This window comes from Phyllostomus discolor, chromosome 5 (assembly GCF_004126475.2).
Source record: "Phyllostomus discolor isolate MPI-MPIP mPhyDis1 chromosome 5, mPhyDis1.pri.v3, whole genome shotgun sequence".
Taxonomy (NCBI): domain Eukaryota; kingdom Metazoa; phylum Chordata; class Mammalia; order Chiroptera; family Phyllostomidae; genus Phyllostomus; species Phyllostomus discolor.
In genome coordinates, this window is record NC_040907.2 from 93,119,708 (window position 1) to 93,147,374 (window position 27,667).

General features: G+C 40.9%; 1 long non-coding RNA gene across 1 annotated transcript; it reads right to left on the bottom strand.

Moving 5' to 3' along the window:
- Positions 1 to 358: 358 nt before the first annotated feature.
- On the bottom strand, positions 359 to 24,483 carry LOC118500749. The gene is made up of 3 exons (XR_004903336.1): positions 24,299 to 24,483; positions 11,655 to 11,665; positions 359 to 441 (listed from the first exon to the last, which is right to left on the bottom strand). It is a non-coding gene; the product is annotated as an uncharacterized LOC118500749 (long non-coding RNA).
- Between the last annotated feature and the right edge of the window lie 3,184 nt (positions 24,484 to 27,667).

Consider the following 27,667-nt stretch of genomic DNA (forward strand, 5'->3'; position numbering starts at 1 on the left):
ACCCCTTACAACATAATTGGTATGCCAAGACAAAAAACTATATGGCCCTAATGAAAGAACATATAAAAGCTCCAAAAACAGAACCAAGCAAATGAAGAAATAGCCAATGTATAAGAGGCAGAGTTCAAAACACTGGTAATCAGAATACTCTCAGAAATGGTTGAATATGGTCACAAAATGGAGAAAGAAGTGAAAGCTATGCAAAGTGAAATGAAGAGAAGTGTACAGGGAAGCAACAGTGAAGGGAAAGAAACCAGGACTCAAATCAACAGTTTGGACCAGAGGGAAGAAATAAACATACAACCAGAATGGAATGAAGAAACAATAATTCAAGAAAATGAGGAAGGGCTTAAGAACTTCCAGGACAACTTTAAATATTCCAACATCCAAATCATAGGGGTGCCAGAAGGAGAAGAAGAAGAGCAAGAAATGGAAAACTTACTTAAAAAATAATGAAGGAGAACTTCCCTCATCTGGCAAAGGAAGTAGACTTCCAGGAAGTCCAGGAAGCTCTGAGAGTCCCAAAGAAGCTGGACCCAAGAAGGAACACACCAAGGCACATCATAATTACATTAGCCAAGATTAAAGATAAGGAGAGAATCTTAAAAGCAGCAAAAGGAAAGGAGACAGTTACCCACAAAGAAGTTCCCATCAGACTGTCAGCTATTCCTCAAAAGAAACATTATAGGCAAGAAGGGGCTGGAAAGAAGTATTCCAAGTTGTGAAAGGGAAGGACCTACATCCAAGCATCCTCTATAGTTATCCTTTATAAGGGGAGGACAGATAAAGTGCTTCCCAGATAAAGTCAAGCTAAAGGAGTTCATCATCACCAAGCCCTTATTATATGAAATGTTAAAGGGACTTATCTAAGAAAAAGTAGATGATCAAAAATATGGACAGTAAAATGACAAACTCACAACTATCAACAAGAACCTAAAACAAAAACAAAAATAAAAAACAAATGAAGCAAACAGCAAGAACATGAACAGAATCAGAGAAATAGAGACCACAGGTATAGGGAATAAAAAGCATAAATGGTAGGTAGAAAATAGACAGGGGGAGGTTAAGAATAGTATAGAAAATGGAAAAGCCAAAGAACTTAAATGTATGATCTATGGACATGAACTAAGAGGGGAATGCTGGTGGGAGGGGGTTGCAAGGCAGAGGGTAATAAAGAGGGATGAATGGGACAACTCTAATAGCATAAGCAATGAAATTTCTTTTTAAAATGTAAAAAATAAAAATATGTACATTAAAAAGTCATTCTCCCATTTCTTTTTTAGTAGTTTTTAGTGTGTGCCCCCAGCATTCCTTTGTATGGGAATATATTTTATTTTCCCCATAAAAGGAAGATTATAAAGAAGGGATGCTAATTGCAAATTAAATTTATTATGTACTTAGAAACCCTCAAGTCAATTCTAAGAGGCATTATTAAAATATCCATTTTACAATGCAGAAACAGAGACAAGTACAGAGTGAAGTAATTTGAACCAGGTAGGGTTGGAGCACCTAACCTCTATTTCCTTGGTTCTCAGGAAGAGAGAAAGATCTGCAGAGAGAGTTTCTGTTATTCTTTAGTGATAAACTATTCAGAATCAACTGCTCCCAGGTCTTAGGCAAGAGACCAAGGAGGTCCCTGGAATGTAAAGGCAGAGCGGCAGGACCTTTCCAGCCTGAAAACCACAGTGAGGTTGTCAGTGCCAAAACTTGTCTCAGTGTCTGTGAGAAAATCTGTGTTATTTGGGAGGCATGTCTTGGGTGTGTCAGAAATACAGGTAAGCCTAGGTTGTTCTTCCATCTACTTCAGGATGAAATCAAAGCTCAGTGGAGTGTCAGGTGCTAGCTAGCAGTGACTTTGTGGGCCCAATACCTAGTGCAGTCTCTCCCATATGAGATGCTGCATGAATGGATGCCCAGAATGACAGATGGAACCATTCACTAATCCATCAAAAAATGATTGACAGAAACTATGGGCCCAATGTTGGGCTAGAATGGCAGAGATGGAGGGGTGAACAGGACATTTCTGCTTCAAGAAGTCTACAATGTAGAGAAGAACACAAGCAGGCACACAGGATGCAATGCAGTGCTATGAATGTTGTGATGATAGTACATGCATATGGCGGACCAATGATGGCCACCGTATCTGCCAAGAAGTTGCAGGTGATATATAGGTAGGAAACATATTTCACCCAGATGATTAATCTTAACAAAATGTGTGAGTAGGATTAGGAAAAACAAGGTGGGGGTGGTATAATAAAATGAAAAGAATTTGTTATTTGTTCCTGGTTTCTGGCACAGATCATCTAAAATTGTTGGTAACTCCTGAGTATAGGAGTATCTTTTGTTATTCATGATGAGCCCTTTTTGACCACACTTGAGTGTATGCTAATCAGGAGGCTCTCCATGGGTTCCTAGATAGTTTTAGGATGGGACTAATCAACGGAAGAACCACCATGTGATTAAAGGGCTGAAATTTTCAGCCCCACTCCCTGGCCTTCTGAGAGAGGAGAGGAACTGGAGACTGGGTTCAGCTACCAATGGCCAATGGTTTAATCAATTGTGTCTAGGTAATAAAACTTCCATAACAACCCTGAACAATGAGGTTCAGGGAGCTTCCTGGGTGGTGAACATATTGATGTACCATGGGGGTGGGGCACCCCGACTCAACAGGGGCAAAGTACCTGTACCTGAAAGCTCCACAGACCTTACCCTATTGATCTCTCCCATTCGCTCTTCCTAAGTTGTATCCTTGTAACAAAACTTTAATTGTAAGTATTGTATTTTCCTGAGTCCTGTGAGTTGTTCTAGCAAATTGTTGAACCTAAGGAAGCATAGTGGGAACCCCTGAATTTATAGCCAATCTGGACAGAAGTACAGATCACCTGGGGACCTGGAACTTGTGGTAGCATCTGAAATGGGGAAAATCTTGTGAGAACGAGCCCCTTAACTTCTAAGGGTCTGTGAGAACTCTGAGTAGTTAGTGCCAGTATTGAGTTGAATTGTGGGACATCTTGTTGGTGCCAGAAAACTGTAAAATTGTTGTTGAAAGGATAGAGGGGTATTAAAACACCCAGAAAATAGCTTTTCCCACACTTACAAGTGTAAACCAGGACAGCAGGAGGTGTGTGGAGGGCTTACTTCAGCAGGAGATTTCATTATGTGTGCAGCTGCTGCTGTGCTCAAAGTACTAAATGTTTGGGGGGTGGTATGCAGAGATGAGAAGAATAGGCCTAAATTAGATGCCATAAAGAATGAAAGTAGGCATTGACTTTGGAAATATCAAAGGCTGCCAGGTTGTGCATATGGCTGAGCTGACCATGGGCTTGTACTAACACCACCTGTACTATAAAATGCTTTTATCCAGCAAGGCTTGCAGCCTAGGCTTAGGAGCACAAAGGGGAGAGTAAGAATGATCCAGAAATAGAAATTGGTGGGGGGGGGCAGGAAGGTAGGGTATATTAGAACAACAATGGAGTTTGGGATGTTAGGTAGATATGGTTGAAAATGGTGAGCCACATAGTTTATGTAAGAGAAGGGATAAATGAAGCCAGCAGAAGCAGGGTGGAAAAGAAAAGTAGATGCATAAAAAAGTTAAACTACTGCCCTGACTGGTGTGGCTCAGTTGGTTGGGTGCCATTCCATGAAGCAAAATGTCACTGGTTCGATTCCCAGTCAGGGCACATGCCTGAGTTGCAGGTTCAGCCCCTGGTGAGGGTGTATATGAGAGAGGCAAAGGATCGATGTTTCTGTCTCACATCAATGTTTCTCTCTCTCTTTCTCCATCACTTACTCTCTCTCTAAAAATAAATGAAATCTTTATGGAAAAAAAGAAAAATTAACCTACTAAAAGTCCTAGTAAAGTTGAAAACAGGTATAGTGGGAGTGTTGGTGAAATGGCACCAGGTATTAGACCAGTGGAGTCAGCAACCTCACTACTTGAATTCTAGCTAAGTAACCTTGGTATTTGAGTTCTACAACCTTGATTCAGTAGTCTCAGTACTTGAGTTCTGGCTAAGAAAGAATTCAGAGCCAAGGTTCAAACTATAAGAGAAAGTTTAGAGATTCCTGTCAAGGTGGAGGCATAGGTAAACACATTTTGCCTCCTTGCACAACCACAGAAAGAAGGACAACTAGACCTCAAAACAAATAACACCCACAACTGTCAGAAAATCGAGCTGTATGGAAGTCCAACAACTAAGGACTTAAAGTAGTCACATTCATCCAAACAGGTAGGAGAGGTGGAGATGTGGAGAAGGGTGGAGAGGTATGAAGACATGGTTTGGCATGGGGAAGTGGCAGTGGTAGAGCAGTGGTCCTACATTCACATGTGGTGGATAAAAATTGGGAAGGATACATTAGGAGCAAGTGATGCCAGCCCTAGGCCAGACAGCACAGCCCACAGAGATAAGTCCCCATAACTTCTGGCCATAAAATCCAGTGGGGGGTGGGCTGGCAGAGGAAACTTCTGGATTTTCAAGAGACTCCACTTAAGGCACCCACATGGACTTAAAATGTACGCAGACGCACCCCATCTGGGATTCAGCACCAGGGTAACAGCTGGAAGTGTGCCAGTCATACAGTGCACATGCCAGGCAAACCTCCAGGCAGCAGCATTGTCTCCTCTCTGAACCCTCACCCCACAGAGAACCACAAAGAGGTGAGACAGGTAGCCCTGCCCTAGTGATTACCTAAGGCTCTGCTCCACACAATTTACAGTTGCTTTTTTTACAATAGCCCACACTAATAAGACAGGGAGTCAAAGCAGCTCTATCTAATACACAGAAACAAACACAGGAAGGCTGCCAAATTGAGGAAACAAAGAAATATGGCCCAAATGAAAGAACAGAATAAACCCCAGAAAAAGAACTCAACGAAACAGAAATAACCATTCTATCTGATGGGTTCAAAGCACTGGTGATCAGGATGTCTGAAGAACTCATTGAGTACAGCAACAAAGTAAAAAAGACCCAGGAAGAAATAAAGTTTACACTAAGTGAAATAAAGAAAAAATCACTGGGAACAAGCAGTGGAGGGGATGAAGCTAGGATCAAATCAATGATTTGGAATATAAAAAAGAATTAAGCATTCAATGAAAACAGCAAGAAAAAAAAAGAATTAAAAAAAAAAGAAAGGATAGTATAACGAGCCTCTGGGACATCTCCAAAGGCACCAACATCCTAATCATAGGGATACCAGAAAGAGCAGAGGAAGAGCAATAAATTGAAAAGTTATTTGAAAAAATGATAAAAGAAAATTTCCCTAATTTGGTGACAGAAATAGACATACAAATCCAGGAAGCACAGGGAGTTCCAAACAAGTTGGAAGCAAAGAGGACCATTCTAAGACACATCATAGTTAAAATGCCAAAGGTTGGAGATAAACATTCTTAAAAGCAGCCAGAGAAAAGCAGAGAGTTAACTGCAAAGGAGTTCCCATGAGACTGACAGTTGAGTTCTCAAAAGAAACTTTTCAGGCTAGAAGAGGCTGGCAAGAAGTATTCAAAGTGGTGCATGGACCTATAGCCAAGATTACTGTATCCAGCAAAGTTATCATTTGGAATGCGAGGGCAAATAAAGTGCTTCCCAGACAAGGTAAAGTTAAAGGAGTTCATCATCACCAAGCCAGTATTACATGAAATGTTAAAGGGACTTATTTTTAAAAAGATAAAAACTATGAACAGTAAAATGGTAACAAATTCACAACTATCAACCACTGAATCTAAAAAAAAAACAAACTAAGCAAATAAGCAGAACAGGAAGAGGATCATAGATATGGAGATCATTTGGAGGGTTATTAGCTGGGAGGGGTAAGGGGGAGAATGGGGGAAAATGTACAGGGATTAAGAATCATAACTGGTAGGTACAAAATAGACAGGGCCTGTGAAGAATAGCATAGGAAATGGAGAAGCCAAAGAACTTATATGCATGACCTATGAGCATGAACTAAGGGGGACATTGCTGGAGGGGGACAAAGGGAGAAAAATTGGGACAACTGTAATAGCATGATCAATAAAATATTTTTTTAAAGTTTACTTAAAAAGTCACAAAGGTAGAAGCACTGGGCTGTAGAAGAAATGGACTCAGGAAACAATTTACAGAGGCAAAAGAAGGGCCCTTGGAGCTTTGGTGAAAGACAGAGGCAAGGAAAACATGCCTGGGAGAAGGAGGTGGGGAAAGGCACTGATGAGCTACATGGAGAGAGCTGCATCAGGTCCTCTGTCCTGAGAGCTTTTAAGGGTAAATATTTTAAGGGAAGTTCCAGGTGAGGATCTCAGTGAAATATTCATCAGCTTTCTAAGTGTGTCCTTTAAGGGTTGTGGTCTCCACTGATTGACTATCACCAGGGTGGTGGTGGGGTGGGGAGGTCACTAGTTAATGCAGCTGGTCCTGATGTCAGTCTGGAATGACTTGTCTGGTTTTGCTGCTTTTCTGGGCCTGGAGCAGAAACACAACTGAGGTCTAGATGTTATCCTTAGGGGTTAATGCTTAAGGATGTGGTTGTGCAAGGGCCCAAATGGAAGCCCCATGAGGCCACGCTTCAGCCCCTTGTTCCTCCTCCAAGAGAGTCTACTGCATAACTAGCAACATGCCAGGAGATGAAAGGTCAGGGGAAGGTCTAAACTGCATGACCAGTAATAGGAAAAGTCAGGGACAAGGTCTTTGTTTTCCTAGTTTTGTTCATTGTTAGGTACCCAGGACTTTCTGCCCTGGTGGTCTCCTGTACCTGGACCACCATCCTTGTTCTGCTCATGCCTATCTAACTGCCTCCTAAAGGCAGAACCTAAGTACCTAAGTTAGGGATCTGGAAGCAAAGCTGTATTCAAAATAGAATAATCAATCTCAGAGTTGATGCCATTTAGGGTAACAGTGAGGTCAGGTCATTGTTATGAACTGACTTGTGTCTCCCAAATTCATATGTTAAAGCCCTAACCCTCAATATGACTATATCTGGAAACAGAGCTGGCAAGAGTTAATTAAGGTTAAATAAGGTTATAGGGGGGCAGTCCCTATGTATATAAATAGCTCTGGCAGCCTGAGCTGACTAACACAGTTGTTGCCGGGGGAGAGATAGCTCTGTAGTGGGGGTGGCGGGGGAGGTCACTGGAGTTGAGGAACTCAAGGAACTGAGAAGTCAGAATTCTAGGGCTGGGTCAGCCATATAATCATTGAAGTCACCAGAACTGTAGTAGGACTTAGAGTGGTGACAATGAGCACTTGCTTAAGTATTTAAAGCACAGATGAGAGGGAGTGACTGGGAGGCATTAGATGACAGCACATCAGAGGATAGAATATGGAGTAGCCAAACAATGTGAGTCTCAAAGGAGGAGAAATGACTAGGAGGAGAAAACTGCTAGTGCTGATCCCGAGGTCTGAGGAGAATATAGAACAGCCACTGGTGAAGGCTGCTGGGAAAGGAATAGCCTAATATCCTCAGCAGAGTCAGACTTCTGTTACAGCAAGAAAGTGTAGGGAATACACAGTGGGGAGTTGGAAGTACAGAGGTGTCCATACTTGATGGGTTGGGAATAACAATAGAAGAGCTGGATGTCTGGGTCTGCAGGGAAGTTTCCAGCTCTCCAGAGAGGGAAATATTTTCACATCAATCAATAGTTTTGTGATGTGGTTGAACCAACAGAAGGACATAATGTTGCAAATACATAAATTGCAAAACTTGAACCATAATCAACTTATAAATAAACTTTGTACCTAACATGTTCAATAATCAAAGCAACATATTCATACCCCACTAACCTTAAGGATGAGAAGTTAAGAAATGATAGATGATAAAGAGGGCTTCTGTGTTGGGTAATAAGAAAGGATAAGAGGCATGTAAGATGTAGTGGTCTGGTAGGCAGAGTTACTGAAATGTTGGTCCCTGTGGATGGGAGCATTTGAACCTCACAGAAGTTGGGAACTTAGTCTAGGAGGGCAGGCCAGTGACAGAGTTAGCTGATCCTGTTGGGGAGAGCAATGACCTCTGATGGAGGGAAAGAAGAGCAGGGTCCAAGACCCCAGGAATAGGGTACTAATGAAAATAAGAAGGTAAACCACTTACCTCAAAGGACAGGTGACCTAAAGAAATTACACTATATTTACTCTGTCCTCCAAATATTTAGTGCAGTACACAAGTGTTCAAAATGTCCTTGTAAGGTTTTGTGGGGGCTAAAAATAAAATATTTTTTCTTCTACCTTCTAGGTTACTCTAGCTGGGCTAATAATCAAATTAACAGGGAGATTAACTGGAGAAAAATCAAAATTTTAATGTATGCACATGAGAATTTTCATAAGCATGAAAATTCTAAAGACAGTGAGCCCACATTGGGTATTTTTGAACAAAGGAGGAGGGACCTTTGATTTGAGAAGCGAGAGTGAGTGGTTTACAGGTAGATGAGGAAGAGTGGAACACACATGGCAGGAGACTTTTGGCAGGCAAATCAGAAACAGTGGACAAGGTGGCTATCAGCTCTCATGCCCCTGCCTAAAGCCTTCCTGTTTACCATACTTAGTTCAAATCAGGCTAAGTTGACATCCTAAGATCTCCTTCCCAAAGCCAGTTTCTCTGTCTGAATCTCTTGGGCAAGAAACGAAGGAAAGGTAAAGGTTCTTACTCAATCTTGTTTCTTAAAAAACAATATCAATATTCCAAAAATGTAGCATAAGGGTGTCAAAACTTTGGTTCTCTTCAGTTTCTTCATGAACAAAGATTCTGGAGGCAATTACTAACACAAGTGAGGGCAAGTCTCAAGAAAACGACTATGCAAAGAAGAGTGATGCTATGGGAATTCACAAAGGGCTCTGCCTATATTTGGCAGATGGTTAGAGCCTGCTCCAAAAGTGCACAAAAAGGGACTATACACACAACAAAATCTGACACAGGATTGTCATGAACCATTGCACCAGATCCAAGAGAAAGGACCCATGACCAGGAGATGTTTGTACTCTTGGGAGTGAGTCCAGTGTCATTGTGAACTGCTCAGAAGATTCTGTGAGAGTTAGGGCTCCCACCTTGCAGCCAAAGACCCCAGGAGTGGGCAACACACTTAAGAACCAAAAGAAGATTAAGAAATAAAGAGGACAGCACCAAGACTTGCCTTAATTTCTGTCAAGAATTTACCAGTCCTGTTTCTCTGTTTCTTTAGAGAAACAGAGATCCTACAAAACCACATCTAAGCAGCACTACTGTAAAAAGACATTAGTTAAGAAAAGAGTTAAGAAAACTGCAGTGGGGTTCACCCACAATGTTGTGTTAACTCTTCTAAAATGATTCCAATTTTTTGCAAAACCCTGAATTAAAGAGCACACTTTTATGATTCCTTAAACAAAATGTAAGAAAGCACAATGAACAATAGAAAAAGACTGACAAATTGACTACATTAAAATTTAATACTTTCCTGTAATGACAGGCACAGTAAACAAAGTTAAAACCAATACCAATAACAAAACAAGCCACCAGCGTATTTGCAGGTGAGAGAGGATTAGCTTCTAGTATACATAAAAATCCTTCCAAATCACTGTTTTTAAGGGTGAACAATAGGAAACAACCTAAATCTTTATAAATAGGGAAATGGATGAATACACTGTAGTAAAATCCATAAGAATACCACTAAAATAGCAGCTCAAAATACATGTATTATGTCTGCAAATATCAGCCAGTACAAATTTTGAAAACATAGAATCAAGAAAAGATGTTAGCTGCAGAAAACTGTGGTATTTATATAAAATGCAAAGCACCACTAAATATTGATTATTTACACACACTTGTGAAAATATAAAAGCATGTTAGAATGAATAGACACCAGGTCAGAGTCCTGTTGAGGAGAGGGTGGGAGCTGTTAGAAAGCATGAAGGAATTCCTACCATATCTTTGAAAAACATGAAGAAGATATGTCAACATTTGTAAAATCTGGATGATACATGTTTATATTATTCTCTTTACTTTTCTGTATGTTTGATACTTCAGAGAGAGGGACTGTTCAGGTACCCTGATCCCCTCTCTGAGCCCCAGCCACCCTGAGCTACGTGTTGGTCCCAAATGTTCTGGTAAACCTCTTCTTTTCAAATTGGGGTCAGCCAACTGTGTATCACCTAGCAGCTTCTTGGAAATGCAAATTCTCAGTCCCACCCAGATCCACAGAATCAGAATCTGCAATTTATCATGCTCCAAAAAATATCTATATACACTGAAGTCTGAGCAGGCTCATGAAATTGCTCCTGCTGCCACTATGCCTCTCCATTCACTGTCCCTGTTACCTAGCTAACTCCTAAAACTCAGCCTGGATATACTTTAAGAATTGCCTGTTCAACAATTTCTTTGAACCCCTATCTAGCTCAGGAGTCATCTACATACATGTACTTTTCTCAAAACAGACAGCATTGCTGTCTTCTGCTAACTGGACTGTGAATTCCTTATAAGTCCCTAAATATAGTTTTGGGACAGTTGTCCTGTCACAGTATATGGCACATGGCACAGGTTCAACCAGTGTGTTACAAATGAATTAGAATCCACATTTTAGATCCCAGTAAGGCAGCCATGCATACTAAACTATTCAGGGAATGGGAGTGCCTGGCTCAGAAGCACTTTAATACATGGAATTAATTACTTACAAACTTCTTAAGTTCTAAATATAAAAGGTATTACATTTACTTTTAAAATTATTCACATTTTTTAATATGCATATTTAAAATTTTGTAGCAAAGTGCTAATTTTTAATGACACACCTTTGTAAATTGATGTAAAATGTGTCTCCATTTCAGGAACACTTTATCTTTTGAGAAGTCTTGGCACCATTTTAAAGTCTAATGAGAGATGTGTGCCTTCTACTCAGATAAATGCACATAATTATATAATTTCAGTGACTACAAACCTCAAGTAAAGAGATCCTACCTTAAAGTGGACAAGCTGTGTATGACCCCCTACTTTGCATTGTTAGTAGTTTTACACTGTGTCACAGTAACAAAAATGTGTCCATGGGAACCCTTGACAGCAACTGTGTCATTTTTGCTGAGAAAACAACCCCAGCAACCCACAGAAAATCACGACCACCTTAAAATCTCTGACCATTGCTGGCTGATAAAGTGATGTTTCGAAGCATTTTAAGTCTGGATTAACCCCATAGTTTCTACCTGCAGGTGTAGAAGACAGGAAGTCACCATGAGAATCAACATCTGCTGGTCAGAGGCAATTGTGGAAGAGAAATGTGGGCCCAAGTGAGCAGTGAGTCCTGTCCTCAGTTACCTGGGCCAAACATATTTTATCAAGTGGCTATTATTTTCCTAAGATAGGTCAAAAGGGCTTAGGTAGCATTCAAAAAAAGCAGTGGAAATACTTTATTCTACTTGCAAGCACCACCTAATGACCACATGTTTTAAACATAATAAACTAGTGACACCCTAAGGGATCAAGAGATGGGAGGGACACCTGCATAACACTCTGGTGATGTAAGAAGCCCAGAGCATGGGGCTGACTCCCCCAAGTTGATGCTCATTTACCTCAAAGAAAATTCCAACACCCACCCTTCTCAGCAAATGACCCCAATCCCTTCAGGAGAAACACTACCCTCTCTATCAGAAGTTATCTCCTTGACATTCAATCATTGGAACTGTGCTACACTTTATTAGAGGAATATAATAATGAGTATCCACGCCATTTTTAACTTTGCACAAGTCTTTTACATGTGTTGGTCTAGCATTTTATTTATGTCATCAGAAAGGAAGAGGAACATCCTCCACTCAGCCCCACAGGCCCAGACAAGTCCACACAGCCACAGAAGCCACAAGGCAAACTGCCACAGAAGCCACAAACCTGTGCAGCCTTGAATTAGCGTCATGTCCTGGGAGCCTGGGTTGGTTATTGCCTTGTTTGTGCTCACATGTTTGTGAAATGATTCCCAAGAACTGTAAGTCAGCTCTTCCTAAACTCTGAGTGCTTAGGTATAGTAGACTGTTCTGCATGGTGTGGGTCCACACAGGACCCATGCCCACAGATAGGTTCTCCCATGGGGAATCAGGCCTGCATTGTACCTAGACTGCTATGAGTCTTGCTGTTGCTAAAACTTCCTCACCCTGAATTGAGACAGCAAGTGCTTATGGTAATTTCCTAAAATCCATGCTAAACCTTCCAAGGATGAGTATAACCAGTTCAACCACTTTTTTCTTTGCATTTGCAAATATCCTTCTTCTGTGATGTGATTAGCGGCATCCTCTCCTTTGTTTTCTGTAAAAGGTAACCACCTAAAGCGAACCTGTGCACAGTAAATGAGGACCGTCCTCAATGTAATGTGCCCAGAAAAGTAATAAAGGCTGATTGAGGCAAGGGCTGAGGCTTTTTTCTCTTCTTGAGAGAGAGGCCATGCAGTCCCTTTTCCTCCATAGGACTCGGTAGTCCATGTGAATTTCTCATATCTTATCCATAATGTGGTGGACCCCATGAGCCAGGGTCGGCATCACTTGGGTTAGAGGTTGATTGAAAAAAATACTGAGATGTTTTGAAAAAGGCTGAGGAATTTCAAGCAGTGTAGAGTTTATAAGAGGCTAGCTTTTCCAGAAGCATTGTCTCCCTTTTGAGAAGTCAAATAGTAATAACATTCTGGAGATAAAGTGAAACTTTAAATAGGTAACACTTTTATTTTGGATTTTAGGTTTCTTTAAATATTGTATTGATTTCATAAAAACAAGTCAACTTAGTCCTGGCCCAGTAGCTCAGTTGGTTAGAGCATTTTCCCCATACACCAAGGTTACGGGTTTGATCCCTGGTCAGGGCACATATAAGAAGAAAATAATCAATGTACAAATAAGTGGAACAACAAAAATCAATGTTTCTTTCTCTCTTTGTCAAAACAATAATTAAAAAATAATAAGTCAACTTCATCAAAATAATGGAAATGAAAAATTGGAACTTGCTTCTACCTCTGGCTGGTTACCTTTACCAATTGGCACTAACAAGAGATTCAATGTGGTTCTTAGTGAGATAGCTGGTTTTTGCCTTGTTTTATTCATCCCTTTATTCACCATTTATTGAGCCCCTATATGGTACAAAATATGAAGGTATAGATAAAAAGAAGTCAGGTTCCCTCACCCAGATGTCTGGGCAACTATGACTTAGCAGTATTCATATAATCTTGATTTGGCCTGCACGTGTGGAATCACACTCTGTTATATAATATCTTGGCACTCTGCCAGCTTTGTGTTCATTTAGTATATAAGGGAGTCCAGACTTCCTGTGGGTGACACATGGCTTGTGGCATGCATGGATGCCTCACCCTAGAATAAAGCCGTGTCAGACATCTCAGTGGCTCCTTGAATTTTCTTCCATCTGCCCGAATCCCGTGTGAACCTGCCCGGCCTTAAATGGCTGCAAGACAGAAGGATACCCAATTGGGTCTTCAGAGAGCTTAAAGTATCAGGGAGGAACTCAGAGAGAGCCTATTTTAAAACATTTAAGCTATTTGTTTACAAGAGATGAAGTTGGAGAATGATTAGGAGAAATGTCCTACTGAATGTGTGCCCAGTTCTGTTATTGATCATAAGGTATTCAGCACACATTCCATTTTTACAGAGGCAGCATCCAGGATTTAGTAATTGGAAATCAGAAGAACTAACTGCACTCTAGTCCCAGGTTGGCCTCTGCTAAACTCTTTGGTTTAGGTCAAAGGATTCAATTTCCCTAGACCTTAGCTTTTTCTCCCAGAAAACAGCAGTTTATAGTAGATGACTAAAGGTTCCATTTAGCTTAGTTATTTGTTCTCATTTAAAAATGGCATTTTTCTGCCTAGGAAAGGGAAAATTATAAATGCTGTGTTGTCTTGGAAGAAAACCAGTCATGGTGCACTGACAAATACACTAACAAGCTCACCCTGAACAAGTGGCTTCTTCCCTTCTTTTTATGACCAACACCACTGGGCCTTCAGGTTGCTCTTAAAACAAATGAAAAGAACCCATTCCTCCTTGGCCTGAGCATAAATACATTGGCTATTTGCAAAGGTACATAAAGGTCTTAATTAGTGTTAGTTCATACTTGGGTTTGATGCAAAACAACATCTCTTAGCAACAGAGAACTTCAAACAGTGAAGTGAGGCTGAATTCCAGTACAAGTGAATGCAAGCAAGTGAAGAATCAAGTTAAAGGAAAAAAATGAGACTTTGGGATAGAGTCCAGAAGCTGTGAGACTTGGTAATTAGAATAGGAAAATAAGCTACCACAACTATTTTCCTTAAGTAGCCTAAGTGGCTGATTAGTATATTAATCTGAGGTAACTGAAGATCCCCAGAAAACTATTGATAAAGGTGCACTTTTGTTGAAAATTGGCAAATTGGGACCAGCAGGATTTCACACCCTGAGACTGAATTAGGTAGACAGGGTCACACCTTTGAAAGGAAGAAAAATAAAACACGTGGAAGGGAGAGCCTGGAGGAAGTGGACCATGTTTTGATTTTGTTTTCTAATCCTTTTATCTTACCACAGTGAGAAAGCTAGGCCTCTCTGAGTGAAAAGCAAATATAAAATGAACCTTTCTCTGGAGGACACATGGGCAAGGAATAATTTAAATTCTTCTCCAGTTTCTCTTGGGGTTTAGACATGTTGTCACTCACTAAATGAAAATGTGAAGGATAAATGTTCAGCAGGGATCAAAAAGGAAGTGACATTTTAAAGTGGGGATGGAGAAGAAAGAAAGTTCTTTCATAGCTAATCAAACCCAATCTCACGTTGCCTCAGCACAGTACAGGCTTCCTCCCATCCAAAGCCTTCATGTGCTCAGAAGACAACCATCACCTCCAGAGCCCCTTTATAGACAACAAGAGAAATTCTACCTCCTTATTTTGTAGTCACAGGTTATTATAAACCCCAAATGATATTTCTCAGTTTAATCACTAAACTAGGTTTCGATTGACTTTTAGCCACTGTTCTTAAAGTCAAGAATATAAAAATTTTTCACAATTGAGAATATTCAAAAGAATGCACTGCAAATTCCAAATATAATTTCAGGAAAACAGGGCTAAATGGTTTGAACAATAACGGCACCTCTTTCATGAGTCTATTGTCCTCTGTCAGAAAAGCAGAGGCTTATACATACACATTCAGGTCTGCTCATTTAAAAATATCCATTTCTATTTGTAAAAACCTCATCTAATGCAAGGCATTAAAGTCATTTATTCAATGAACTAGATGGGGAAATGGCAAAAATAGAAAATACAAATGGAGTTTAGTTTCTCCTGTTTTAGATCTTTTCTGCAGAAGGGTCCCCCCAGGGTATAGAGAACTATACCTGGCTCCCTTGACAACTCAAACCAGCTTCAGCTTCTGTTTCAACTTCAGCTCCAGCCAGAGCTGCTGAATCCTTATGTGGCCTCAAATGAAAAGTAAGGGACTGAAGTAGTACACCGGTGCTTGTGGTTACTTCTGCTTTGAGCAAGTGGGATTTTCTGAGCATCTCAACCAACAAAGGCAAGGGAAGACACAGAATTCTATACTCCACAGGTCTTTTCAGTGGGAGAACACTTCCAAACCCCAAACAAAAGGGAATAAGGAAAGTTCATAAGAAGTCCTCACTATCTAGATTTCTGTTTTGTTCCATTAGTCATGGTTAATGCCAGAGTTACCTCCCTCATTACATAAGTGTTTCCTGGAGAGCCGAAGAGCTCAGAGATGTCTCCAGTAAGGACCATGGGTGAAAGTACTGGCTTGAGGTCCCAGAAGTGGGCATTTTTCTACAAGAAAGCTATTTGAGTTTTCCTAAGGTCACTGTTGGGGCAGAGAGGAAGCTTGGTCATGAAGCAAAGGCATTTGCAGGGGTCAAGGAACACAATGGGCACAACTTTCTGTTGAGGGAAGAGGGGCAGAAAGGGACAGAAGCCACACAGCTGTGGGTGAGCCCTGGCAGATTGAGGACAGTCATCCAAATATATCAGAAACACCTGTGGGGAGTTCCGGCCAAGATGTAGGCATAGGTAGAGACCCATCACTTCCTTACACAATCAAAAGGAGGATAACAACCAATCTGAAATCAATACATAATCAAAAGTGCTAGAAAATCAGACTACATGGAACTCCAACAGCAAAGGAATTAAAGAAAAAATAAACCAGAACAACCAGACTGGTAAGGTGGTAGACTAGCCAGCAGCCTCAGAAAAATGGAGCGACTCAGAAAAATCAGGCAACACAGGGGACCTTGGGGGTGAGGCTGGCTGCTGAGCTTCTAGGGCCGTCCTGGAGGGGCTGACTTAAGGGGACTCAGAGGTGGCTGTGGCCTACGGCAGTTGCAGCAGTAAGAGAAGCTCCCAGTCTCACACAAGAGTCTGTTGAAAAGTGTGCTAGAGACCAGCAGGTGAACCACACTGTTCCTTCTCTGGCCCCTTCCCCACAGGCAGATCTGCAGCAGCAAAGACGGCTGCTCTGCCCTGGTGAATTCCTAAGGCCCTGCCCCCGTGCAATCTATTAGCTGCAACAAGACAAAGAAATATGCCAAAATGAAAGAACAGAGTAAAGCCTCAGAAAGAGAGCTAAGCAAGGAGGAAGAGATCGCCAACCTATCTGATGGAGAATTTAAAGGCCTGGTAATCAAAATGCTCACAGATCTGATTAAGCTTGGTCAAAAAATGAAAAAACAAATGAAGGATACCCAAAGTGAAATAAAGCAGAATGTTTAGGGAACCAACAGTCACAAGAAGGAAACCAGGACTCAAAGCAATGACTTGGAACAAAAGGAAGAAATAAACAGCCATCCAGAACAAAATGAAGAAACAAGAATTCGAAAAAAATGAAGAGAGTCTTACACACCTCTGGGACAACCTGAAATGTTCCAATGTCTGAATTACAGGGGTGCCAGAAGAAGAAGAGGAAGATCAAGAAATTGAAAACTTATTTGAACAAATAATGAAGGAAAACTCCCCCAATCTGGCAAAGGAATAGACTTCCAGGAAGCTCAGAGAGTCCCAAAGAAGTTGGACCCAAGGAGGAACACACCAAGGCACATCATAATTACATTACCCAAGATTAAAGATAAGGAGAGAATCTTAAAAGCAACAAGAGAAAAGGAGGCAGTTACCTACCAAGGAGTGCCCATAAGACAGCTGATTTCTCAAAAGAGATCTTACAGGCAAGAAGGGGCTAGAAAGAAGTATTCCAAGTCATGAAAGGCAAGGACCTCTATCCAAGATTACTCTATGCAGCAAAGCTATCATTTAGAATGGAAGGGCAGATAAAGTGCTTCCCAGACAAGGTCAGGTTAAAAGAGTTCATCATCACGGAGCCCTTATTATATGAAATGTTAAAGGGACTTATCTAAGAAAAAGAAGATAAAAAATATGGACAGTAAAATAACAAACTCACAACTATCAACAAATGAACCTAAAAGAAAAGAAAAACAATGAAAACAAAAACTAAGCAAACAACCAGAACAGGAACAGAATCAGAGAAATGGATATCACACAGAGGGATTTCAGTAGGGAGGGGAAAGGGAGGAATAGGGAGGGAAAGGTACAGGGAAGAAGAAACATGGTTAATAGGCATAACTTAGATGGGGAGAGGTAAAAAATGCTATGGGAAACAGAGGACTCAAAGAACTTACACGTACAACCCATGGATGTGAACTAAGATGGGGGGAATGCAGGAAGGTTGGGGGGGCAGGGTGGAAGGAGTATAGAGGGTAGAAATTGGGAAAATTATAATAACATGATCAATAAAAAATATTTTAAAAGAAAAAAAGAAAAGAAACACCTGTGGGAATTCCCTGCCTTACCCAGTTCTTTCCTCCCACTGCAGGGTGATTTCGGTGATGATTGGACTCCTGAGTGCTGGCATGACCTGATCTGAGTTTTGGTTTTGAGTTCTGGTTCTTATACTGTGTGACCTTGGGCAAGTTATTTCATATCTTTAAAACTCACTTTCCTCATCTCAAATGATGCAATGGTCCCTCTTTCATAGGTATATAAAGTACTTCGGTGAGGTAGTATATGTGTAAATGTGTTCCATGTACAAAGAATGAGAGCTGTGATTTTTATTAAGATTATTAGAAATATGTCACATTTCTGGACTTCCAGCCAAGATGGAAGCATAATAGATACACTCTGCTTCCTTGCACAACCCAGAAAAGGACAACAAAAAATTTCAAAACAAACAAACAAAAAAAAACAGAACTGCTGGAAAATCAAACTATATAGAGGTCAGACAACCAAACAGTTAAAAAAGAAACATTCATCCAGACTGGTAAGAGGGGCAGAGACAGGCAGCTGGGGCAGAGAGGACCCACAGCAAGGCGACAGACTGGGTAGGCAAGGCAGTGGCTGGAGGACCCTGGCAGTCCCACATTCATGTGCAGATAAGCTGGGAGGAACAACTGGGGAGTGAGACAAATTGTAAAACCCAGGGTTCCAGTGCAGGAAACTAAAGCCTCAGAACCTCTGGCTGTAAAAACCTGTGGGGCTTGCAGCACCAGGAGAAACTCTCAGCCTCACAGGAGAGTTTGTTGGAGAGAACCATGAGGTCCTAGAATGTACAGAAACACACCCAACAGGGAATCAGCACCAGAAGGGCCCAATTGGCTTATGGGTAGTGGGGAAAGTGACTAAAATCAGGGCAAGAGCCAAGCAAGTGGCATTGTTCCCTCTGACCCCTTCCCTACATACAGTGCCACAATGCAGGGAAGCGAGTTGCCATGCCCTAGTGAATACCTAAGGCTCTGCCCATTACAATGTAACAGGTACACCAAGACAAAGAAATGTGGCCCAAATGAAAGAACAGATCAAAGCTTCAAAAAAAGAACTAAGTGATGAGGAGATAGCCAACCTATCAGATGCACAGTTCAAAACACTGGTAATTGGGATGCTTATAGAAATTATTGAGTACAGACATAAAATAAAGGAGGAAGTGAAGGCTATACAAAGTGAAATGAAGAAAAATATACAGGTAACCAACAGTGAAGAGGAAGAAACCAGGACTCAATAAATGATGTGAAACAGAAGGAAGAAAAAGCATCCTACCAGAACAGAATGAAGAAACAAGAATTCAAAAAAATGAGGAAGGGCTTAGGAACCTCCAGGACAACTTTAAATGTTCCCACATCCAAATCATAGGGGTGCCAGGAGAAGAGAAAGATAAAAAAATTAAAAACTAATTTGAAAAAAGAATGAAGGAAAACTTCTCCAATCTGGCAAAGGAAATCGCTTCTCAAGAAGTCCAGGAAGCTCAGAGAGTCCCAAAGAAGTTGGACCCAAGGAGGAATCCACCAAGATGCATCATAATTACATTACCCAAGATTAAAGATAAGGAGAGAATCTTAAAAGCAGCAAGAGAAAAAGAGAGAGATACCTACAAAGGTGTTACCATAAGACTATCAGCTGATTTCTCAAAAGAAACCCTACAGGCAAGAAGGGGCTGGAAAGAAGTATTCCAAGTCTTGAAAGGCAAGGACCTACATCCAAGATTACTCTATCTAGCAAAACTATCCTTTAGAATGGAAGGGCAGATAAAGTGCTTCCCAGATAAGGTCAAGTTAAAAGAGTTCATCATCACCAAGCCATTATTATACGAAATGTTAAAGGGACTTATCTAAGAAAAAGAAGATCAGAACTATGAACAGTAAAATGAAAACAAACTCACAATTATCAACAACTGAACCTAAAAACAAAAACAAATTAAGCAAACAACCAGAACAGGAACAGAATCACAGAAATGGAAATCACATGGAAATCGCAGGGAGGGTGAGAGGGGAGAATGATGGCAAAGGCACAGGGAATAAGAAGTATAAATGGTAGGTACAAAATAGACAGGGAGATGTTAAGAATAGTATAGGAAATATAGAAGCCAAGAACTTATATGTATGACCCATGGATATAAACCCATGGATAAGGGGTGGTGGTGGTGGTAATGCTGGTGTGAGGGGGGTTATAGGGTGAAGGGGGATAAAGGGGAAAAATGGGGCAACTGTAATAGCATAATCAATAAAATATACTTTAAGAAAGGTTTGTCACATTTCTGGTTTCATTAAAGATGCAGAGCAATGTGTTTACAGCAGGATAGGGCAAGTAGGATGAGGTGGTGCCAGCACCTAGCATTAGATCTGCCCAATGGATAAAGTCTGGAACAGGGAAAGAGGGATGCTCATGGTGGGGATTGGGTTCAGTGTGCAAGACACTACCAGGGTGTTGTTAGGTAATTTAGACAGTAAACCAAGGCAGGAAGGAGAAGAGATCCATGTCTCACCCCCTGACTCAGGAGTCCTGAGCTTGGTCAGATAATACTGCCAGGTGTTCCAAACATCACAAAAAAACAGGATGCTTGCTTGGGAAGAGGGCTGTCCTGGAAGTTCTATGTATCATTTGCTCTATCTGGGAAAGAAAGCCTTTAAAACTGTGTATTCACCCCAAGGCCTGGAAGGCGGGAGGGAGGCACAGTGCCCAAAGATGAAGGTCCATAAAACAACTTTGGTGAATTGCCTGTCTGTGGCCACTATCTGTTTTACAAGGGGGTCCCTAGTGTTTACAGAAAGAGCCCATAAATAACTTTGGGTAATTGCCTCAACTTTAATGAATTGCCTCCTGTCACATATCAGTTTTACAACAAGGTAGACAAATGTGGTCGGTAGCAAGATAAGAATTTGAGCCACCCATATCTATATTTGAGTAGTCATATCCCCCAGGGGAAGCTGGCACCACCTTTACCCACAAATAAATATGCAAACTTCTTCACTCCCACCCCGCCAAATATATAGGTCCTCCAAACAAAGGACCTGATGCTCTTGCTGCCCTTACTTTGCCCTGCCCTCAACCTATGCCTTTTAACCCCCGCCTTAGCTAGGCCTACTCTCTTCCATGAGAACTTAGTACTAATAAGCCTTGCTTGTACTTTAATAGACTAGATGATCTGTAATTCTTTACTGCATCAGCAAGAATAACTGAGTTTCTCCTGTAACAGTGTGACAGGCCTCCACTCCTGATGTTTATTTAGCCTAGTAGACAAGATGGAGGACTGGCTTGCCTGCCCCCAGGCAAAATGAGGAAACCAGGGATTCAGAATAATACACAGAGATCTGGGCCAGCAAGCACTTGCTACCAGAATAGTCTGACCACAGGCAGCAAACTCAAGCTCTGTGTCCATCTGATTATACTGTAGAATTATTTAGCAAAGTTAATGGAATGAAATGTCCTCTGGGCATTCCAACCTCCTTTATCTATTTGATTGCTATTGGAATCTGCCCCCAGGTTTGTGGTGTCCGGGAAAATCAGAGAAGCTCAATATAGATATTTTGAGTGTTTGGGATCAAAGTGACCACTTCTGATAGCACATAAATAATAGTGGGTATTATATAATTGTCTACACTTCCAAGTCCCCTTTGTTCACATTATTTCATTTGTTCCTCACAGCAATCCTACGTGACAGGCAGGTAAGGCAGGTGTTATGACTATCCCCACTTTACAGAGGAGGAAAGTAAGGCTCACAGTAGTGATATGACTTGTTCAAGCCATGGGTGTAAAAGAGGTTCTATGGAAAGTAACCTCATAGGGTGATCTGATCATAAATTCCCAACTGGGCAGATCATGGTGGGTAGTCATGCACGCCCTTTCATAACTTATTTAGTGAAATGTTTGAGCCAGCCCTGTCCATTGTTCTAGTGCATCTAGGTTAATACACCTTTGAAATACCGGAAGTAATACCCCTCAAAGGGGTTATCCACCCTCAAGAGGTCTTAAGGGTTAAAATCTCAATATGTGTAGGAATAACTTTGTGGTATTTTACAAGGGCACCTGGAACACCTCAAAGGACTTGAAATTGCATAGGAAGCATTGTAAAATAAGTGATGAAAACTTCTAGGGTATATTGTATGGATAAATAGTAGTTGTAAATTAAACGAGTAGTTGGGGCTATAGGAAACACAAGATGGCTGCTTGGTTCTTCCATACTCCCTGGATCCAACATACTTTTGGAATGTTTTTGCATTCCTTCATGCATTACAGTGCATTTAAGCTGGACTTAGATGAAGGAATTTAAGAGCTGACATTATTGAAAGGAGACATTATACAGTATTACTGAGGTTTGATAAAGTCACTTCAAGAAAATGCCGAGTTAGTAACCGCTTCCTTTCATAGTGACCTTCCAGGAGACACAGACTTTACAGATCATTGACTAACACCTGGAGATTTTTTTTTCTTTGAAAGAAGATCAAATAAAAAACATTCTCCAACCTCATTGGAAGGAAACTTATCAGGTGGCTAACTGCAAATGGACATCTACCCCTGTTTACATACATCAAAGACTCCTCAAAAATGAGAAGCCATAACACCAGATGTAGACAGCTATCCCAACACATGGGCAAGGCTTGTATACCTAAACATTAATATTGAACTCAGAATCCAACTTGTCTTTTTAAAATTTATTTATTTATTTTTAGAGAAAGGGGATAGGAGGGAGAAAGAAAGGGCAAGACAGACATTGACATAAGAGAGAAACATCGATCCATTGCCTCTCTTCTGTAGCCTGACCTGGGACTGAACCTGCAACCTAGGCATGTGCCCCAACTAGGAATCAAAACAGCAACATTTTGCTTTGCAGGATGGCACCCAACCAACTGAGCCACACTGGTGAGGGTCATTTTGTTTGTCTTTACCAGTTTGCTAATAATATTAGCCATAGTTATGCTTCTTTGGATTTTCTACATGTTCCAAACATTAATGATTCCTGAACATGTATAAGGTAACTGCTAATACTCTTTTCATGGCTTATGTAAATGTACTAGATCTCAAAAACAGAAAAATGAGACAGAGGGCAAAACTTAGATCAAGATAATTCACAGGATAGAAATGACCCAGAATGTATTTTCCACAATAAAAGCCATGAAAGTGACTGCCCTCCATTTACCTGCTCTTCCCATTTTGGAAAACTTGGCCCAAACTCAGATCCAACGGCTATGGTATTCCCATCCTCAATGGTCAACAAGTGATGTAAATACTGAGACTTCTAGGAATGAGCCATCCTAGAGCTATAAGATCACACGATCTGACCAAAGGTTGGTCATCAATGCATCCTTTGGATTGAATTATGACCAAAAGGGGAAACTGTGGACAAAAATGGGGTTCTATGGAAAGGATGATCTGTTCACAAATTCCTAACTGTGCAGGTCATGCTGGGTAGTCATGTCCAAGGCCTATAATGTCTTTAATAGAAGGTTCTAAGCCAGCCCCACCCATTGTTCTGGTGCATCTAAGTTAACACACCTTTAAAATACCAGAAACAGACTTCCCGCCAAGATGGAGGCATAAGTAGACACACTGTGCCTCCTCACACAAGCAAAAGAAGGACAACAACAAATTTAAAAACAAAAAACACCCAGAATTGACAGAAAATTGAACTGTATGGAAGTCCAACAACCAAGGAGTTGAAGAAAAAACATTCATCCAGACCTGTAGGAGGGGCAGAGATGGGCATTCTAGTGAAGAGGACTCTTGACAAGGCAGCAGTTGGAGGACTGAGGTGGGTGAGGTAGCAGCTGGTGGAGCAGGCAAGCCCACATTTTTGTGTGGATACACTGAAAGGAACAAGTGGGGAGCGAGACAGACTGCACAACCCAGGATTCCATTGTGGGGGGAAAAGCCTCTAAACCTCTGACTGAAAAAACCTGTGGTGGTTGAGGCAGTGAAGGAAACTCCCAGCCTCACAGGAGAGTTTGTTGGAGAGACCACAGGGTCCTAAAACATACACAAACCTACCATCCTGGGAATAAGCACCAGAAGGGACAAATTTGCTTGTGGGAAGCAGAGGAAGTGACTAAAAGCCAGCAGAGAACTGAGCAAGCAGCATTGTTCCCTCTCAGACTTCTCCTCCACATACAGTGCCACAACCCAGTGATGTGGGTTGCCCTGCCCTACTGAATACCCAAGGCTCCGCCCCTTACTACATAACAGGCACGCTGAGACAAAAGAAAATGGTCCAAATGAAAGAACAGATCAAAGCTCCAGAAAAAATACAACTAAGCAACAAAGAGATAGCCAACCTATAAGATGCAGAGTTAAAAACACTGGTAATCAGGATGCTCACAGAATTAGTTGAGTATGGACACAAAATAGAGGAAAACAGTGAAGACTATGAAAAGTTAAATAAAAGAAAAGATACAGAGAACCAACAGTGATGGGAAGGAAACTGGGATTCAAATCAACGGTTTAGACCAGAAGGAAGAAATAAACATTCAACCAGAACAGAATGAAAAAACAAGAATTCAAAAAAATGACGAGAGGCTTAGGAAACTCCAGGACAACTTTAAATGTTCAGAAGGAGAAGAAGAAGAGCAAGAAATGGAAAACTTACTTGAAAACATAAAGAAGAACTTCCCCAATCTGGAAAGGGAAATAGACTACCAGGAAGTCGAGGAAGCTCAGAGAATCTCAAAGAAGTTGGACCCAAGGAAGCACACACCAAGGCACATTATAATTACATTAGCCAAGATTAAAGATAAGGAGAGAATCTTAAAAGCAGCAAGAGAAAAAGAGAGTTACCTGCAGAGGAGTTCCCATAAGACTCGGCTGATTGCTCAAAAGAAACCCTACAGGCAAGAAGGGGCTGGAAAGGAGTATTCCAAGTCATGCAAAGCAAGGACCAACATCCAAGATTACTGTATCCAGCAAAACTATCCTTTAGAATGGAAGGGCAGATAAAGTTTCCCAGACAAGGTCAAGTTAAAGGAGTTCATCATCACCAAGCCCTTATTACATGAAATGTTAAAGGGACTTATCTAAGAAAAATAAGGTGATCAAAAATATGAACATTAAAATAAAAACAAACTCAAAACTATTAAAAACTGAAAACAAAAACCAAAAACAAACTAAGCAAACAACTAGAACAGGAACAGAATCACAGAAATGGAGATCACATGGAGTATTATCAGTGAGGAGGGAAGGGAATGGTGCAAAGGTACAGGGAATAAGAAGCATATATGGTAGGTACAAAATAGACAGAGGGAGGTTAAGTATAGAATAGGAAATGGAAAAGCCAAAGACCTTATATGTATGACCCATGGACATGAACTAAGGTGGTGAGGAATGTAGGTTGGAGGGGGCATGCAGGGTGGAGGGGAATAAAGGGGGAAATAGGACAACTGTTACAGCATAATCAATAAAAATATTTTAAAAAATAAATAAAATACCAGAAGTAATAGCCCTCAAAGGGGTTATCCATCCTCAAGAAAGCACATACTCTTGCTAATTATCCTTTTCTGATCCCCCCTTGCTTTCTCTCACTTCAATGTAATTAATCTTCCTTATGTTCTCTCCTTAACTTCAGATGAATAAAAGCAGCTACAAAACTGTTATTCTCTGGTGCAACTGAGATCTTGTTCCTCAGCATATGTTATCAGTTTGGCTCATATAAACTCTTGTTAAAAATTCTCTACAGGTTTGGACATTTCTTATGTTGACAAAGCTCACATAACCAGAAGAATATAAGTTCTGAACAAAAAGTTGGGAAGTTTGACATTAGATTCTTTACTTTCTCCACTAGAGCCTGCCAAGTGCTTCTTTGGGCTTGAAACTTTCATCCTCATGAACTCCAGCTTTGATGCCTAGAAGTAGATCCTGAAATGAGGTTTCATGTGCAAAGAGCCAGGGAAGAGGGTTCTTTGCACATGAAACCTGTCACAGGTTAAAGGGAAACTAAATTATTAGGAATTTCCTGCTCACTTGGCAAATCCGCTCTAGTAATCCAAGAGCAATGCTTGGAGCAAAAGTCTGAGTGGGAGCTGCTGGAAGCAAAATATCCTTGAAGCTGGCCTCCTTTTCTCAGTCCCCAGAACTCCAAAAAGATATAGTAAAAAGGGCCTTGAGGGATCTGGGAAAAGCACTGATATCATCATCTATGGTCACTTTAGCCAGGAGGGCTTTGGAAGGCCCTGGACCCTGATCACCTGATGAGGAGCCATGTTGATAGTGCTCCTACACTTGCTTTAGATGGAAGACAGAGTTTAGATAACTTGTAGTCACTGGTGTTCTTGTAGACAGTAGTAAACTTTAATTTATTTGCTGAGTTTTCCTGAAAAGTGGAGGATTCTTTTCTGACATAGTTTGCAACTAATGTCTTATCTATTTTCTCTTTCAGATTAAGGGCCCCAAAAGACATCTATATTTTTAAAAATCTAGAATTTGCATGTCATTTCTAACCAGAACAATTGAGATGGATATCATTGTTTTTCCTGACAACTCTTGGGAAATTCTGATCCTCCACTTTCAATCATCATTAAGAACATTTCCATACCATGTGGACCAAGTCTGACCAATCAGAGCATCACAGCCCTGGAGCCACAGGGATAAGCTAAAAAATATCATATGACCCAGCCAGCAATAATCAGAGCCAATGAGATTGGCTGTGATATTTTTGGAGCTTTTCGTGAAGAAGTATTCTTTTTCTGCTGGGGCTGCTAGGGGTGAACATGGAAACTCAAATGGAGCCTGAGAGTGAAGGTAACAGAAGAAAGTGAACCCAAGGAGTGGAGACACACCAGGATTCAGCCATATCTAAAGCCATGCAACCCTTGGTCTTGTTGGTTGCATAAGCTAATAAAGTCCCCCTTTTGAATAAGTCAGTTTGCCTTAGGTTTTCAATAAGTTTTCGTATAAAAAATACTAATATACTCACAGTGTTGGTAATTTCTTATAGATTGTTTGCTAGGTAAGCAAGTGTGAGACCCTGATACACTACCTAAAGTAAGTCAGCTTTCAAATGCTAACACTTAAAGTGTTCACTTTAGCTTTAGATTCACTAATCGGCATACTCTGTACTTTCCCCCATTGTCACTTCTATTCTCAAGCATTACAAGCAAAATACAAGCATTATTCTATTTTCATAAGAACGGTAGTTGTTCCATGCCAGCTCAGATGATGCTCTGTCCAGCCTGGGTGAGTCACCCTCTGGGTGTAGATGTGTTCACCGACCTGGAAGCTCTCTGAACCCCTTACTATGGAGATTTCACGGAGGCTTTCTCACCTAGGCACGATCAATTGTAAACTCCATTTCCAGCCCCCTACCTCCTCTCTGGGAACTTCCAATCATAGTTTGGTCTGTCAGGTGACCAGCCCTCATCCAGGAACCCACCCAGCATCACCTCATTAAAAAAAAATGTTCGTAGTACTCTTGCCACTTAGGAATTTACAAAAGTTTTAAGAGCCTTATGTTAGGAACTGGGGGAAGAGACCAAATGTATGTATTTCCTGTTATTCAAAAACAAATTGTATCATCAAATTGTATTCTATAAATCCTATAATTAAATCATATTACAGAAATGCCATTAGGTCTATAAACTTTGCCAAAATGCAATTCTCATTACTACCTTTGTGTCTTCATTCCTGCTGTTCCTTCAACCTGGGGGGAAAGAAGAGGTTCTTTCCCTGGCAAAATCCTATATATTATCCTGTTTTTCATTAATTCATTAATTCATTCCACAAATATTTATTGAGTGCCATGCCCTGTGACAGGGAGTGAGGCTACTGAGACATATAAATCAGGGGGCTTTCCTTTGGGGACATATACTAAAAAATGGAGCTTTACCTGAAAGCCCTTAGATTTATACTCCCAGAATTTTCTGGCTTATAAAAAGATTGTCAAAGCTCATTAACCTGGAGGCTACAGCCTGCTGTATTACATTTACTCAAAGCATGTGGTTATTCCATACACATGTATTTTTCAACCTCCCTAAA